The sequence below is a fragment of the Ursus americanus genome, chromosome 4 (assembly GCF_024610735.1).
Source record: "Ursus americanus isolate L20-20 chromosome 4, mUrsAme1.1.p, whole genome shotgun sequence".
Lineage (NCBI taxonomy): Eukaryota > Metazoa > Chordata > Mammalia > Carnivora > Ursidae > Ursus > Ursus americanus.
This window is the reverse complement of record NC_142130.1, coordinates 15,177,685-15,193,101: the sequence shown is the minus strand read 5'-3', so window position 1 is coordinate 15,193,101 and position 15,417 is coordinate 15,177,685. Positions and strand designations below refer to the sequence as shown.

General features: G+C 37.9%; 1 protein-coding gene across 8 annotated transcripts in view; it reads left to right on the top strand.

The window, feature by feature from the left end:
- The window catches only part of TBL1XR1 (TBL1X/Y related 1), a 167,620-nt gene that overhangs the window by 33,625 nt on the left and 118,578 nt on the right, over positions 1-15,417 (top strand). The window contains exon 1 of one of the 8 annotated variants that reach the window (XM_045788677.2): positions 10,226-15,205. The exons of the other annotated variants lie outside the window; for them this stretch is intronic. The gene's annotated coding sequence lies outside the window, so the exon portion shown is untranslated. Of the gene's footprint in view, positions 1-10,225; positions 15,206-15,417 lie in introns of those variants that run through there. 8 annotated transcript variants of the gene reach the window in all.

Below are 15,417 nucleotides of genomic sequence, written 5' to 3'. Positions count from 1 at the left end.
TTAGTTTTGAGTTCTCAGCTGACTCACATCAGTGAGTCTTTCATCAGTGGTGGACTTGAGTTATGTGATGAGATCAAATCAAGATTCTCACAAGTTCCTTCAATATTGTGTCCTAATTTTTAAATGAAGGTAATGTAAAACTTTGAGTATTTCTCATTAATTAATACCTTTCTCTACTCCACTGTCATCCTACTTTAACTGAGATTTTGTCAAAGAATCCTTACACGATTACTTTGTTGGTTGCTTTCCTCATGGCACTTGAACAGACTTACATATGGCCTGTATTTTTTCACACAGCCAGTCCTTCTGGGGGTTGCAGATATCAGATAGAGCTGGGAACACTACCAGTAAATGGGAATTTTTTTTTCCCCCTAAAACATTGTTAAACTGTATGGGAGGGAAAAACTGTCAGAATCTGAGTACTTTGAAGGGTCAAATTATTATTATTATTTTTGCTAGAAACTGTAGTTGCTGATAAAGGAAGAAAGAATCAGAGACTGGTCAGTTTTCAATTTTAGTGACCTAGTGACTTGAGCCCTGGATTTTGGTATGCAGACAAGGCACCCTGCTATGAACATTTCTTAACAGCAGCATGGTCCATTTGTCTGAGTTTTCTCTTCTTTTGACTCATTTTGCCTAGTTTTAAGGAATTGAGGGCTATACCCTACTGAAAGTGTCAACCCCTTTGACGCTACACTTCGTTTTTCCTCTTCTGAATTCTTGAATGCTGTTCTCTCAACCCCCTGCCCCTCAAAAAGAATATTCAATTATTTTTTAAAAATCTGCCTTGCTGCAAGTTTTTTCCCCCCAATTTCTGAAGGAAATGAATAGTCAGGCACATTTGGCTCTCGGTCACCTGCATTCTCATTTCCTGAAAGTAGCCTTTGCGACACTAACTTCTAGTCTGATGTTTACCCTTGCAATGGCAGAGAAAAAAAGTGAGAGACAAAAATGGGACTTTCTGGTTTAACTTTAGTTATGAGGTAGATTGTGTGGTGCTATATGTCTCATGTTCTCAAAGTAGATAATCAAAGATGATAGAAGTACATACATTCCTACTTGAAGATTTACCTACATTGGCATTTCCTCACTTACTTAGAATAATTTTAGAGCAGAAGTTGGCATACTGTTTCTTCTGTAAAGGGTCAGGTAGTAAGTATTTTAGGTAACCACTCAAGTCAGCTTGTTTGTGGTACCATAGACAGTATGTAAATGAATGGACAATAACATTTACTTAAACTAGATAGACACTGACATTTGAAGTTCATATGATCTTTACATTCTTCTCCCTCCTCAACCATTTAAGAATGTAAAAACTGGTCTTGTGGATTGTGCAAAAAGGTTGGATTTGGTCCATTGGGCATAGTTTTTAGAAGAATGATGATAAGTTTCAATTGCTGTGTTGTACTATTTAAGTAAGTAATTATAGAATTAGTAGAATATGAAAGTCACAAAATAAGCTTTCAGATCTAAGAAACCTGTTATCAGCATATTACCTAGCCATCGTAAGCCTTAGTTTTCTTTTTTTTTAAATAAGCCTTAGTTTTCTTATATATAAAATGAGAATAATGTAAGTATTGCAAATTATAGTCTTTATTATGAACAAAACCCACCCTGGCTATTATAAGCAGAGTAGGGAATTATTAAAGAATATTACATAGTTTCCAGAGTCAGTGGGGAAATGCTAGAGATACAGACTTAAGCCCAAGCTTCTGGGAACATTTCTAAAGCAGAGCTAGTTTGAGAAAGTCACTGATGCCGAGCAGTAAATGCTAGATACTCAACTTGATTACAGGTGCTGTTACTGTTGGCTCTGGCGCTTTTTCAGTGATAGGAGCTCTTATGTTGTAACGAATTGGAAATGGTTGGTTTGCTGCTGCCACCGTCAAAAACCAACTATGTCTGTTGCTTTGGTCATGAGCAAAAATGGAGGTTCTACTCATTGCCTACTTCCATGTCAGAGCTTCATGGAGGTTTATATTTTAGAAATAGAATAGTATACTGTGTCTCTTTGGGAATTTTAAATTCTAATTTTTATATTAGAAATAGTATTAGTAAGTTGGAAATTACATTACTTTATTAGGTGGTAGATCATAAAATGTAGTGGAAATATCCACAAATTAAAAGTTTAAATTTTTAGTAGTGATTAATATGATGGATGTCCACAACAGTAAACACGTAATAGTCCCCCATTAGCATGTGTACCTCCAGTTGTACTTAAACTTCAAACAACTATACAAGTTCTTTCCTAAAAACTATAATTTATGAAAGGTTTGTTTTCTAAGTTGGTGTGTGAGTTGGTTATTTAGAGTCTATGACCTATTCTCCCTTCAAGACCAGAAGGTTATAAACAATGGACTTCTTTCCAGTGTAGCCAGTATAAGGTTGTTTACAAAAACCAGTGTCTGTTTCATGGAGATAAGTTCTTTGACGATGGAAAGATCCTGAGTGTTATCCGCTTGCTGCTACTAGGGGGCTTTTGTCCACTGTGAAATAATGTACTTGGTGTGGAGGTGAGAGGGACTCAGTTACTGCTTATGGTAGATTGTATTATTTAAAAGTATTTGCTTCTCTTTTTTAGTGGGCTTCTCTCTGCAGACTTCCTACCTGTGGGGGGAGTACTTCTTCGCGTTGACACCAGGCTTGGCCATGGGACTTGCTTTGGTTAATGGAAGATGAGAAGTGATGTATGTTGTGTCTAAGCAGAAGCTTTCGGAGCCATTTTGTGAATTGATTTTTGTTTATTTTCCTCTGCTGCAAGAAAAACAGGTGCCAGATAAAGGCTCATTCTTTTGCCAGGATCCCAGAATGAAGAAGATACTGTAGCCAACCCAAAGCCAACAACAAAAATGAGAAACACATTTTTGTTCTTGTAAAACAGTTCTCACAGTGCTGCCTGTTGAACTCAAGACCCATTAAGGGTTAAAACTATTTTGGTAACAATATTTTGGTGCCTTATTTACTGTCTTTTGACCTTGCATTATGGTTAAGTGATAGTGGGAGAAGGTGCTGGTGCCTTAGGAAAAATCAGCGCCGTTGCTTCAGACTGTGTTCTTTATCACCACATTTTTATAGTTAAAAAAAAAGTTTTACTTACTGTCTTCGATGAAGCAATAAAAGTTATTAATTGAAAAAAATCTTAATTCTGCGTTGTTTTTTACAAGTCTTTCTGATGAAACAGGAAAAGTTAGAAGGACTTCTGGGTGCTGAAGTATGATTGTCACAGGAAAGTGCTTGTGCAATTATTTGAGTTATGGACTGAACTAGTCTCTGATGAAATATCACTTTCACTTGAAATAGTGATTCACTAACGTTATTCTAATGTAGCATTTGACAGACGTTTTCTCAAGTGAACAAAGTGAGCCTTTTACATCGAGGAAAAACAACTGGCAGTATTTGTTGCTAGTGATAAAATCTGAAATTTCAAGTGAAAATTAGAATTTTGGAAAGTTGTCAGATAATGTAAGCTTGCCAGTTTCCAGGTAGTTAAGCTTTTTCTGATGAGCTTGGTAATGATAGTCATGAATGTAATTAAAATTTTTTTTGGTGCTATATAATGAAATATCAACATTTGGGAGATTACCTAACTCAGTGGACCAATATTTATGATTGATGAATGATGTTACAGAATTATGCACGAGTAAAAAATCCATTCATATTGCCAAACCGATGGATTTTAACAAATATGAAAAGTTCATTGATAGGGTTTAAGATTCCACACTTCAATGAATTTTCAAGACACTGTCTCTTGTTGAGTTTTGGTATAGAATCAAATAGTATTCATAATTATTTGAAAAAGCCATGAAATCTTCCTTTTCCAACTGCATATCTTTTGAGAGTGAGGTTGGATTTTCTTCATATAGTTCAATCAAAATGACACATTGCCACTAATTGGGTGCAGAAGCAGGTAGGATGACCCAGTATCTTCTCTTAAGGCAGACCTTAAAGAGATTTGTAAAAACGTATACTTTTTTTTAGAATTTTATTACTTTATTCTTTTGGAAAATGTAGTTGATTTTAAAATAAGAAATTTACATTAATATGTAACTGGCTTATTTTTTAAATGAATTAATAAATATAAATACACATTTAAAAAATTCTTCCTTTTAATTTCTAATATAGTATATGTAGCTATAATTCATATTAACCAAAGTTTTTTGAGATCCTCAATTTTTAAGAGTATAAAGGGGTTATAGGCCCAAAATGTTTAAGAACTGTTGTAAATGATTACGATTTTTAGGGGTTCTTTGTTATATCATAACCTAGAGGGAGATAGCACATTGGCAGTAAGATAAGTCGGTCTTCTTGAGAAATACAAGTTGGTACTATTTGTTGACCCTCTGTTTTGTTATTATGACTTATTTTTTGTGAGGCCATGAAGTAGGCATTGAGTTTGCTGAGGAAGGATTTTGACTGACTTCCAAAATATGGATTATTGCGTCTTGCATGATTCCACATGACTATGTAAGTCTCCTTTACAACAGGGACTTTTGGTGAGCCTTCACATGGGACAGAAATATTTTCACACTTGGTCAGTCCATGCATCCATACTTCTCTTCCTTAAATTATTCTGCATACCTCTTTCATGTAAGGACCTGACCTGGAAGTCTAGCCATATTAATACTCCCCATTTAAGAATTGGTATGAATCTCACTGTTTCCTTTTCTCGATAATGCAGACTATGAGATGTATTACTCAGTGGGCTGCTTTCTTTTTTTTAACTTAACACCTACTTCAGATGGGACTGGAGTACGGTTGAAAGAATCCGTTTCTGGGTGATAACCAGCATGTAATGCAGAGTCATGTGTAATCCGGGCTCGTATTTTTTCTCTCTCAATTAATTAGCTAATCATTGAGAATGAGAATCTCCTATGTAGTAGATAGGCCTTGTCTGAGGAAGAAATAGCAGTGCATGAGGAGTAGGCACACTGAGAATGTGAACCATCTGCTTATGCTTCATAAGCATCCCGACTCTTGTTCTGTGTACACTACAACCACTTGATGATGGAGTATTTCTGTCACGTCAGCTTTGACTTTGGATCAGATGATAGTTACTGCTGGCAGCTCAAGTTTCATAGTTACCTGTGGTTAGATCTTCATTCTCTACCAGTATAAAAAGTACAAGAAATATTTTCAAAAGACAATCTTGGTTTGGTGAAGAAGATATGGTTTTGCCCTAGAAATTCTTAGCGGTTTCTGCTCCAGCTCTCCTAGAGGGGCTTGTTAATAGCTCCTTGTGGCACTGATCTGTTGACACTTTGTGCACCATTGCAGTGAGAGTTCATTATGGCCACGTGGCATAGCTACTTGTACTTGCATCCTGGATTGGCTAGAGAATTTTTCTGTTCCTCTGGGCCATGCTTAAAACTGCTGGATTTCAGATCACTCAGTAAATAGAGACGTGCATGTATATTGGTAAATGTTGTTTCCAGTGAGGCCCACCAAGCTTTCTGCTTCTTTCTTTGTCATAGGAAGTATAGGGTTTTCATTTTGATGGGCATATTCTGACTTGCCACGCTGCATTGGCTCCTAGAACTAAGTAGTGGTAGCAGGACCCTATTTTTTCTTGGGACTTTTTTTATTGGTCTTTTGGCATACGTGTCTTATTAAGACATCTAGAGTACTGCTATTTCACAGGGTCTCACTGACTTGATTTTATCAATGTAGTGGACCAGTGTGATGTGCAGTGGGGTGGTGAAACAAGGTCATGTGAAAGCTAGAAGCTCAACTTTGCTTGAGGCAATATAGTGAATATGTACTACTGTCCCACCCAAATGAAAGCAAATTGCTTCTGAAGTTCTGTTTGTAGAAATAGAGAAACCATTTGTCAGAACTATAGCTGCATATCTGGTACTGTGCTAGAGATCAAATTTGGATTACCAGCTGTGCTTGTAGTCGTTAAGTTTAGAGTACAGTTATTCTGTATGAACAGTTGTGTGTTCCGCATCAGCCAAACAGTTGTATTAGATGAATATCTGCCAGGGCTTGCAGCCCTTGCATCTTGTAATTCTTTGATAACTCCACCAGGAATGCAGTATTTTGTTTGGGAGGTGGTGCTCCCAGGGGTTTATGTCTGAACTTTTGGATCCATTATTACCGCACTGTCCCACCTGCCATGGCGGCATTATGGGATTTTGTCAGTTGGTAGTCAGCCGGGACTACCCTTTTCAGTTACATTTTCAGCACCTGAGGAAATAACTTAAGGTGGGGGGATTGCTCTGCTCTCTGATAAATGGCTTTGGGCCGAAACTTGATATATTAGTTGAATACTATAATCTCTTATTCTGACACATACTTCACAGTGGTGCTATCTAAGAGGTCCTCAGGGATTGAAGTTAGATTTTTACACTCCCAGAAAGGTCAGGGTATTTCCCTTTCCCAAGTGCATGGTTACCCTGATAAGTGGCTGTTGTTCTTTTGTGGGAAGCCAAGAGGAAAACAACAGTATTTGTGTTTGAAGGGTGCTTTGCCTTACCTTCATTCTAGAGGTGTGGGGTGTAGGAACTTTGAGAGGCTGTGATTTTCTGTTTTGGTGGCTTATGTCCCCTCTGTCAGCCTCTCTGTGCCATACCTAGAGTTAGTTACTTGTGTAGGTTGGGGATCAGCAAACTTTTTCTGTGGGTGCCCACATATGAAGTGTTCGAGTTTGTGTGCTGTAGTCTCTAAAAAAACTCCCCAACCCAGCCATCGTAGTGCTAAAGCAGCCATAGATAATACATAAATGGGCATGTCTGCGTTTGCATAAAACTTTATTTTCAAAAACACGGTGGGTCATATTTAGACTGTGGGCTGTAATTTCTCTGCCTCTAGTACAGATCTTACAGGATAATGGTGGGATGTCCTAATATTATGATTTTAGGGACTTTCCGCAATTCTCGCAGACAAACCAGTTTGATAACCACTAGGTTCCTGTTTCTTTAACCTTGTTTGGTTCCACTTGATGTTATAATTAAGCAATCAACAAAATCACACTGCATTTTGGTCACGACAGCTCGAGAGCAGGGATTGGCAAGCTACAGCCTACAAGCCAAACGTGGCCTGCACTTGTTTTTGTTGACCCACAAGCTAAAAATGTTTTTCACATTTTTAATAGATTGAAAATGATAATCTATAAGTGAAATTATATGAAATTCAAATTTTCATGTACTATGTAAGGATTTCCTGGCACACAGCCACATTAGCTTGTTTACGTATATAGTTTATGGCTGCTCTTGCTTCACAGCAACAGAGTTGGGTAGTTGAGACAGACACCTTATGGCCTTAAAATAATGTCTGGTCTGGCCCTTTATCGAAAAAACATTTGCTGATCCCTGCTCTGAGATAGGAGAAAAATTCTTTTGTTTCACACTAACTGCCTTGTTCTCTGTCAGTGCCTTGACTCAACAATTACACTGTGAATATGTTGCTTTCTGTTTTTGAACTCCAGTTAGAAGCAGTGTCGACCTTGTGTGTCGACCTCAGGTCTTTCATAGCTCTCCACTACTCTGTCTCCACTTGGTCCCCAAAGCCTTGTTTTAAAGGCACTTTATTACAGATGACTGCAGTTGGTAATTTAATTTTGCCATAGTCTGAATAAACTATCAGAGGCCCATCTTATAGGATTGTTTCCTTATTGCATTCAGACCCAACTAGATTAGGTAACATTCTCAGATTCCCATTACCTTGAAGGTTTGCTCATCGCCTCAGTGATTTCAGAATTTAATGATATAAATAATATTAGCCAATATTTTATTCAACTTTTACCATGTGCATACACTGAGCTAAGCACTTTTCACACATAAGTGCTTAGTATAGTGCCTGCCACATCACAAGTATTCACAAAAGATTAGCTGACATTTATTTTTTCATTTAGAAATAAACGCCCCTCCCTCCATACTTCATATATTATAAAAAACCAAAAAATGTCATTGGCCACTAAAATTTTAAAAATCACATTAAAGGTAAATTGGAGGGAATGGCATAAATTAATAGTTTTTGTTTATAATTCTGCTTTTTAAGAAGTTTGTAGATGAGTACAGTAGATTTTCATTATTTGCAGTAGTTAATGTTTATGAAGTTGCTGGAACACTGAATTAGCACCGAATGAACCACTGCTCCTAGGGGAAATGCAGGATTAGGTTCCTGTGAGCCTCTGGTCAGAACATTTTCATCAGCTGATCAATAATAACCTTGTTTTGTGTGTTTCTGTTTAAAGACCTCTTATTTTATACGTATTGTTGATTCATTAATGTTGCCTTCATGGCCAACAGCATTGTAACTCCATGAATGGAACCCATCTATCACACATTTTCTCCATGAGGCATGTCACACAGCCAGGAACTTTAAAGGACAAAACTTTAGCACTATGCTTGGTGCTGAAAAAATAGTAAATAGTAAAATCACCAGCAAAAAAGGACAAAATACAGAAATTTGGCACTAAATGTACCACACAAAGGACGTTTGTTTATAGAATGAGAGCTGAAACAAGAAAGCAGAATGCTGTGTTATTTGCTGGGTATGTGCACAGTAAGCAGCTCTGGTTTCTTGCTGTTCTGTACAAGTCTAAAGATTGCAAAGGCACTACAAATATTAATTTTGTGGTCACATAAATTTTAGCAAGTAGGAAGATTTCACAAATATGAGAGCCGTGAATAATGAGGATTGACACTGTCTCCCCAGATGCCACAATTTTTCATTTTAATTTATCCTTTGTGTTTTAATTCTTTCACTTTTTAAATTTATTTTTAAATTGTGTTAAAATACATATAACCTAATAGTTGTGTTAACTGTATTCACATGGTTGTACAACCAATCTCCAGAACTCTTTACCTTTGTACTCATTAAACAACTCCCTCTTTCCCTCTCCCTTCATATCCTGGCAACTACCATTCTACTTTTGGTGACTTTGAGTACACAGGATACCTCATGCAAGTGGCATTATAGTATTTGTCTGTGACTGGCATCTTTCACTTAGCATTATACCCTCAAGGTTTATCTATGTTGTAGCATGTGTCCGTTTCCTTTTTAGGGCTGAATAATATTCCACGATAGGTATAGACCACATTTTGTTTATCCGTTCATCCTCTGATGGACATTTGGGTTGCTTCCAACATTTGGCTATTGTGAACAATGCTTCTATGAACACAGGTGTGCAAATTCCTCTTCGAGACCCTGATTTTTTTCCGACAGTGGTTTATCTTTTATATGTCACATAGATATTACAAAAATGAATGTGTTGACTAAGTAGAACAGATGTATATTGTGAAGCAACAGGTAAAAATTGTCAGTTTGGGATGCCTGGGTGGCTCAGTTGGTTAGGCGTCCGACTCTAGATTTCAGCTCAGTTCATGATGTCAGGGTTGTAAGAGGGAGCCTGTGCCTGGCTAGTGCTGGGTGTGAAGCCTGCTTAAGATTCTCTCTCTCCCTCTGTCCCTCCCCTTCTCTCTCTTTCTCTCTCTCTCTGTCTCAAAAAAAAAAAAAGGCTGACAGTTTGACCTCATCTCATACACCAGAGATAGTTGTTAGTTATAGTTTGGTGAGTATTCTATCATACGTACACAATTCGAATGTATGTATAAAGTATGTAGAAACTATTTAACATGGCTTATTTACATTTACAGTTTAGTAGAATTTCGTATTAGTTGGGATCCTGTGCATACTGTTCTATATATTGTGGATATTTCACATAAATGTGTGTGTGTGTGTGTCTTACGCACTATCTAGTACTCTAATTTCTGTTGTACCATACTTTTTAAAAATCAGATTTAAAATTTCAAAGTAATACATACATGCGGTAGAAAAGCTCCAAACAGTGCAGAATGATTTGAAGAAAGCTAAGAGTATCTTTTCTTCCTTTATTTTTCCTTATTCCCTCCCAGTCTTATTTCCTAGAGGCAGGCTTTGTTTGCTGTAGTAACTTTAAATGATAAATTATACTTAAGATTCTTATTTCTTGATCTGTTAACCATAAGGCACATCTAATATGAAAGTTTTGAGGAAATTAGTGGATTTATTCTTCTGTACTTCCTCTTTCCAACTTTTAAAATATTACTACAGAGTACAAATTAGACTTTGCAACTACTTAGTTCTGTTACCTCTTTTTGCTATAGGATGTTTTTAGAAACTGAAAAAGAATTAGCAATTTTTGTGTGTAATATATATGAGAAAGGAATAGACCACTGTTATTACACTTCTATTCAAGGAGAATCTCCCACTGTCAGTGAAAAGAGTATCCTCTTTTGTTTTCTCATATAAGAAAAATTTAAATTTTTCAGTTTCTAAAAAGTCTTTATTTTGACTTTTGACGGCAAATCTGACTAGTGAGAGCAGTGCTTTGCAGCAGCCCTTTATGTCATGTGTATAAAAACTGGTACTCTTTGGGGGGTGCAGCTGCTTGCAGCAGAGGTCTCTGGTAACCTGTTTATTTGTAGCATACATGGTGGGGCAGCTCTGGGTTATAGGAATCTACTTTCAACATTTTTTTTCCTGCTCTGCTGTCTTCTAGCATCCAGTATTTCTGATGAGAAGATGAATGTTAGTTTCTTGTTTCTCTTTGGCAGCTTTCTTGGTATTCTGGAATTTTACTAGCATGAGTCTGTCTAGTCATGGGTCTTTTTTCATTTGTTATGTTGTTTTTGTTTTGTTGAATCTTTTCACTTTGATGACTGAATCTTTATTTCTTGGACCCCCCCCCTTTGAAAATCAATTTCCTTCCACCTCTCTTCTCCACTTTTGGATGCTTTGTGTAAGTGAATCTTGGACCCCCTAAGATCTTAATTCGTATTTAAATTTTTTTTACAGCTTTTACTTTTTTGTTTGTAGGGGTTTTGTCTTGCTTTTTTTCTTTCTTTCCCTTTCTTTCTTTCTTTCTTTCTTTCTTTCTTTCTTTCTTTCTTTCTTTCTTTCTTTCTTTCTTTCGTCTTTTCTCCTCTTCTTTCTTTGTTTTGTTTAGTTTGCTTTGCTTTACTTTGCTTTACCTTGGAAGGAAGGTAAATCGCCACAACTTATAAATAGCGTGGTGGTAAATCATGCCCATTTTGTCCTGGATTTCTGTTTTTTCTGTTAACAGTTCTGTTTATTTAGTTCCGTTTCATGCTGTTAGATTTCTCGACATGTTTCGTGGGTCTTGGTTAGTATTGGCAGTTGAAGTGTGCCTGCTGCAGTGTGTACTTCTCCAGCCGTCTGTCTTGAATGGTAGTTTTGGTGTGGTAGGTTCTGTGGAGGTGGTTTAGGTGTGGACCGGCAGACCGGGCCTCCTTCCAGGACGGGGGGGTGTGTGTGTGTGGGGTATCACTTGGATGATGGTGTCTTTAAATACTGCAGGTGGGTGTGCTTTGATAGATTTCACTTGGCTGGCTTTAAGAATTGATCCCTTTCTCTTTCTTTACCTGCTTCCACCAACCCCCTCCATTTCCCTTTTTGTCTTAGAGGTCTGATGTTCCTGCCATCTTGCTGCTCTGCTTTTCTCTCAAGCCTGGCTGCTCTCACAGAAAGACTAACTTAGGCAGAAATGCCTACTTCATAGAGATCACTTCTTTGGCTTTATCCCAAAGGCCACAAGCTGCTACCACCATGTCTCTGATCCCAGGTCGGAGGAAGAGGGGTCATCTGTCCATAGGAAGGTAGTGCAGCATCCTGATGAAACATCTGCGTTGTGTCCTCCTCCTTGTAGTTGTGACCAGTTTGATTATAACTTGGAACTTCTCTGGCATGTCCTTGAAAAGATTTTGGTGTCTTATATATATGCTTTCCTCTTTTTCTTCCTGTTAATCCAAGTCTTTCCTACTTTCTCTCTGCCCAGGTTTCCTGAAAATTTATGATTGTTCGATAACTTCTTGTTTTGCCACAGTGCTGTCATTTCATTTTAATTTAAATCTTTTTCCTGTTGTTTCAGGGGGACCTTGGGAAGGAGGAGAGAAAGAGAGATAAATTTATTTAGTCTGCTACCTTGAGCTATAAATGACTAATTTGTGACTGATTTTAAAAGGTAGATAAGTTCTCAAACACATTTTTCTTCTTTTGTGCCTTAGAAGAATTATTAAATCATCTTTTTTTTTCTCCTAGTAACAAAGAACATTTGAATTTTCAGTCTGTGCCATAATGCTCACTGCTGTTCCCTGGGCGTGTGGCTTCTTGTAGAAGAAAGCAGCATAACCGTAGTGACATTGTTGCTCGTCACCTTCCGAGTGTGGTTTTTGGTTTTTGGGTTGTTTGTTTGTTTGTTTTACATAAAGTTGTATGTGTGAGTGAAGTCCTCTTTTTTTAAGAGACAGTATATATTGGATAGTATTTATTTAATCACTCATGGAAATGGTCAGAAAACTGATACAATTGGGTTGTTACCTCTAGTGAAGCATAGCAAAGTAGAGAAACATTTTTGAAAATGATTTAGTAAAAGCCTGGGGGAAGAGAGTGAAAGAATAGCTAACTCATTTTTGTTCTTTACCATCTTATATGGATGTGTAGTGTAGTTTTTAGCATAAACTTTGCTGGAGGCGGAGAAACATGGTACTTATCTCCCACATACCTTTTTACTTACCACCTTGTAAACCTTGTTTGATTTTTGTTGTGTTTTGCTTTTGTAATGTCTTGAGGATATTAGGTGAAGGGTTTTACTGCCTAAATGCATTTAAACATTAGGCCTTTGAAAAATTGAGAAGATAGGTCAATGCATACAGCTGTAATAAAGACAGTGCTTATGTCTGTGGCTTTCAGACTTTTTTGATCTGTAGTCCACAGTAAGACGTGCGTTTACATTGCAGCCTTGTACATGTGTGTATATGACAATGAAATTAAGAGTTTCATGGAACAGTATTTGCCCTTCACGTGATACACTTACATTGCCTACTTCATTAGCACAGAGGGTACGGTCCACTAACTTTATTTCATGATCCACTAATAGGTTGTGAACTGCAGTTCGAAAACCCCTGGTTTAGATCCTCATCTATTAGAATAGTGGGAGAACGGAGGGATTTGAATTCAGGAGACCTAGGTAGTTCTAGCTTTATGGTCTTGGGTAATTTCCTTCTTGGAGTCTGTTTTTGCAAGTGTAAAATGGGAATAATAATATCTAGTTAGCTTGATTATGAGGTTTAAAAATAAATGCAAAGTGCTTAGCAGTGCTAGGGATAATAGTAGATATTTAAAAATCAGAAAGTTTTTATTATCTTTGTTATTTTTACTATATATACCACCTGTCATGTTGAGTAGGCACTGAGATTCAAACATTCTTGCCTTTCGGGAGGTAGATAACATTTTATTAATACAGAGACACAGACATAACTGCCTTACTGGTGAGAAGAATGTTAGAATATGTAAGAGGCATAGTAACCTAATGGAGGAAATTAGAGTTGGGCTAGTACAGGTGTGCCTTTATTTTTAAAGTTTCAAGGAACAGGGTCCCTCAAATTACCTCTAGCTGTATGGGGTTTTACCTTACGGATACATAAAGGAGATCAGGAGAAACAGGATTTAAAGCTGCAGAGATAGCTGTTTCAGAGAATTGCCATTTTGTTTTGGCCATAACTGATTTCATTTTCTGACTTCATGGATAATTGGCACATCTTCTACAATATAATAGAATGAATTCTCATGTGTTTCCTCCAGTAGTGGCAAGACTAGGTCTCCAAGTCCAGTGTTCTGTCATTATAACTCAGTTCCCTCTCTCACTAGGTCACGTTCTGTTCTTCTTTGCTTTATGATTTCTGCTGGAGTGACTGCTGACCTCTGTCACACTCTTGGCTTCTTGACTCTCGGTTTTTTGGTTGTAAGGAACAGAAGTAGACTCCAGATACTGAAACTAGAAAGAGGAAAGTGGTGGTTCACCAAAGCGAAGAAAAAATGAACAAGAGATCTAGGACATAGGAATCCGTGAGCTGACTTGGCAGTGGTTATATTCAGTTCAAATTATTTTCCTTTTATGGTTTTTCTCTTTACATTCAGATATCTGGGAGGGAGTCTGATTAGCCTAGCTTGAGTTATGTTTCTATCCTTTGGCCAGAGGAGGGGAGGACACTCTGATTTAAATTCCAGCCAAGACTCCGCGGTAGAAGCTATGTGGTTCCTCTAAAGCAGAATTAGAGTGCTGCTCCAGAAGGGAGACTGGGTACTGGCAGCCAAAACCAGCAGATGTCCAGTATGGTGTAACTGTATGTTGTGTTTGTGGAGGGCTGTATGCATTTTACTCAGACTCCAGAAAGACAGAATGGTCCGTAATCATTATCGTGGCGTAGAGTGTGTTAGTGGACATACATCTGGTTTAAAAAGCGAACAGAACCTTGGGACAGTATGTGACTAGGGCTTAGGGCACATATTTTGAAATTATGTGATATGAGAAGAGAAAGATAATCAAGATAATGCTGTCCCTGTGAAATTATATGATCATATTTATCTTATAGAACCCTTAGAGGCATTATAATGGTTGGAGTTAGGGCGAATGGCTATGTGAGGAGATAGAGGCAGCAAGGCCAGTTGGAAAGCTATCAAATTAGTTGAAATCCAGATTTTTAAGGCTCTCTCTGATCATCCCATCTCGTTCTTGGATTTAACTTTCTGCTGTTTGTCCCTTGTCTACTGATCCGTATTTCTAGCCGTATTTGTCTTCTGATCCAGTGGAACATGTTTGTGCCTAAGAGCCTGTCCCTTGCTTGGAACTCTCTTCTCATTTGTACCGCAGCTCATAATGTCCCTTCCTTCTTTCCTGGCTATTTTTTCTAATCCCATTGCCTGTGGATTTTTTCACTATCAGATTATTCTGTTTTATTTTCTCCATAGTAGTTACTTACCATTTTTCTTTTTTAACTTGTTCTGCTAACAGTGGCAGGGAGGAGGGTTTGGTTGCTAAAGGAGACTCACAGGACCCCAAAACACAGTGCTGATCAGTCTAATTTATTGCTGCAAAAGGATGTATGGTACAGTAAGTGTCTTGAAGTAAGGTGACACATCACAGCCAAAGGTTGCCTCCTAGCAGTGGACCTGCGGAGGTAGTGTGGACTCCAGCTTTTCTTCCCTCTGTACGGTCATACTGGCCTTGTTTTCTCTGCGGACCAGGATCACGGATGTGTGAGAGAAGCACCGTGAATCCAAGGAGCTCACAGTGGATCTCACCTGGGTCTTCTTATGTCCTGCTGACCACATAGGCCTTTGGCAGAGTCCTCTGGGAGGTCTCAGCAAAACCAGGTGCAAGCCATCCATCTCATTGTTAACAACGAACAGTGCTGACCAGCAGGTACAAACAGCCCAAAATTCATTGGACCCATGGTTCCAGGGCATCATTATTAATCAGTATGTGTTGTGCTTTGACGGGGCATCGGTGTCACGAGGGTACCACTTTTATTTCAGCAGTTTACTCAGGCCAATTACAGGCCTACTGGAGTTTACTATGAGTGCTTTTTGCTTATGTGTTTGTTTTTTTCTCTTCCACTAGAAGGTAAATGGCAG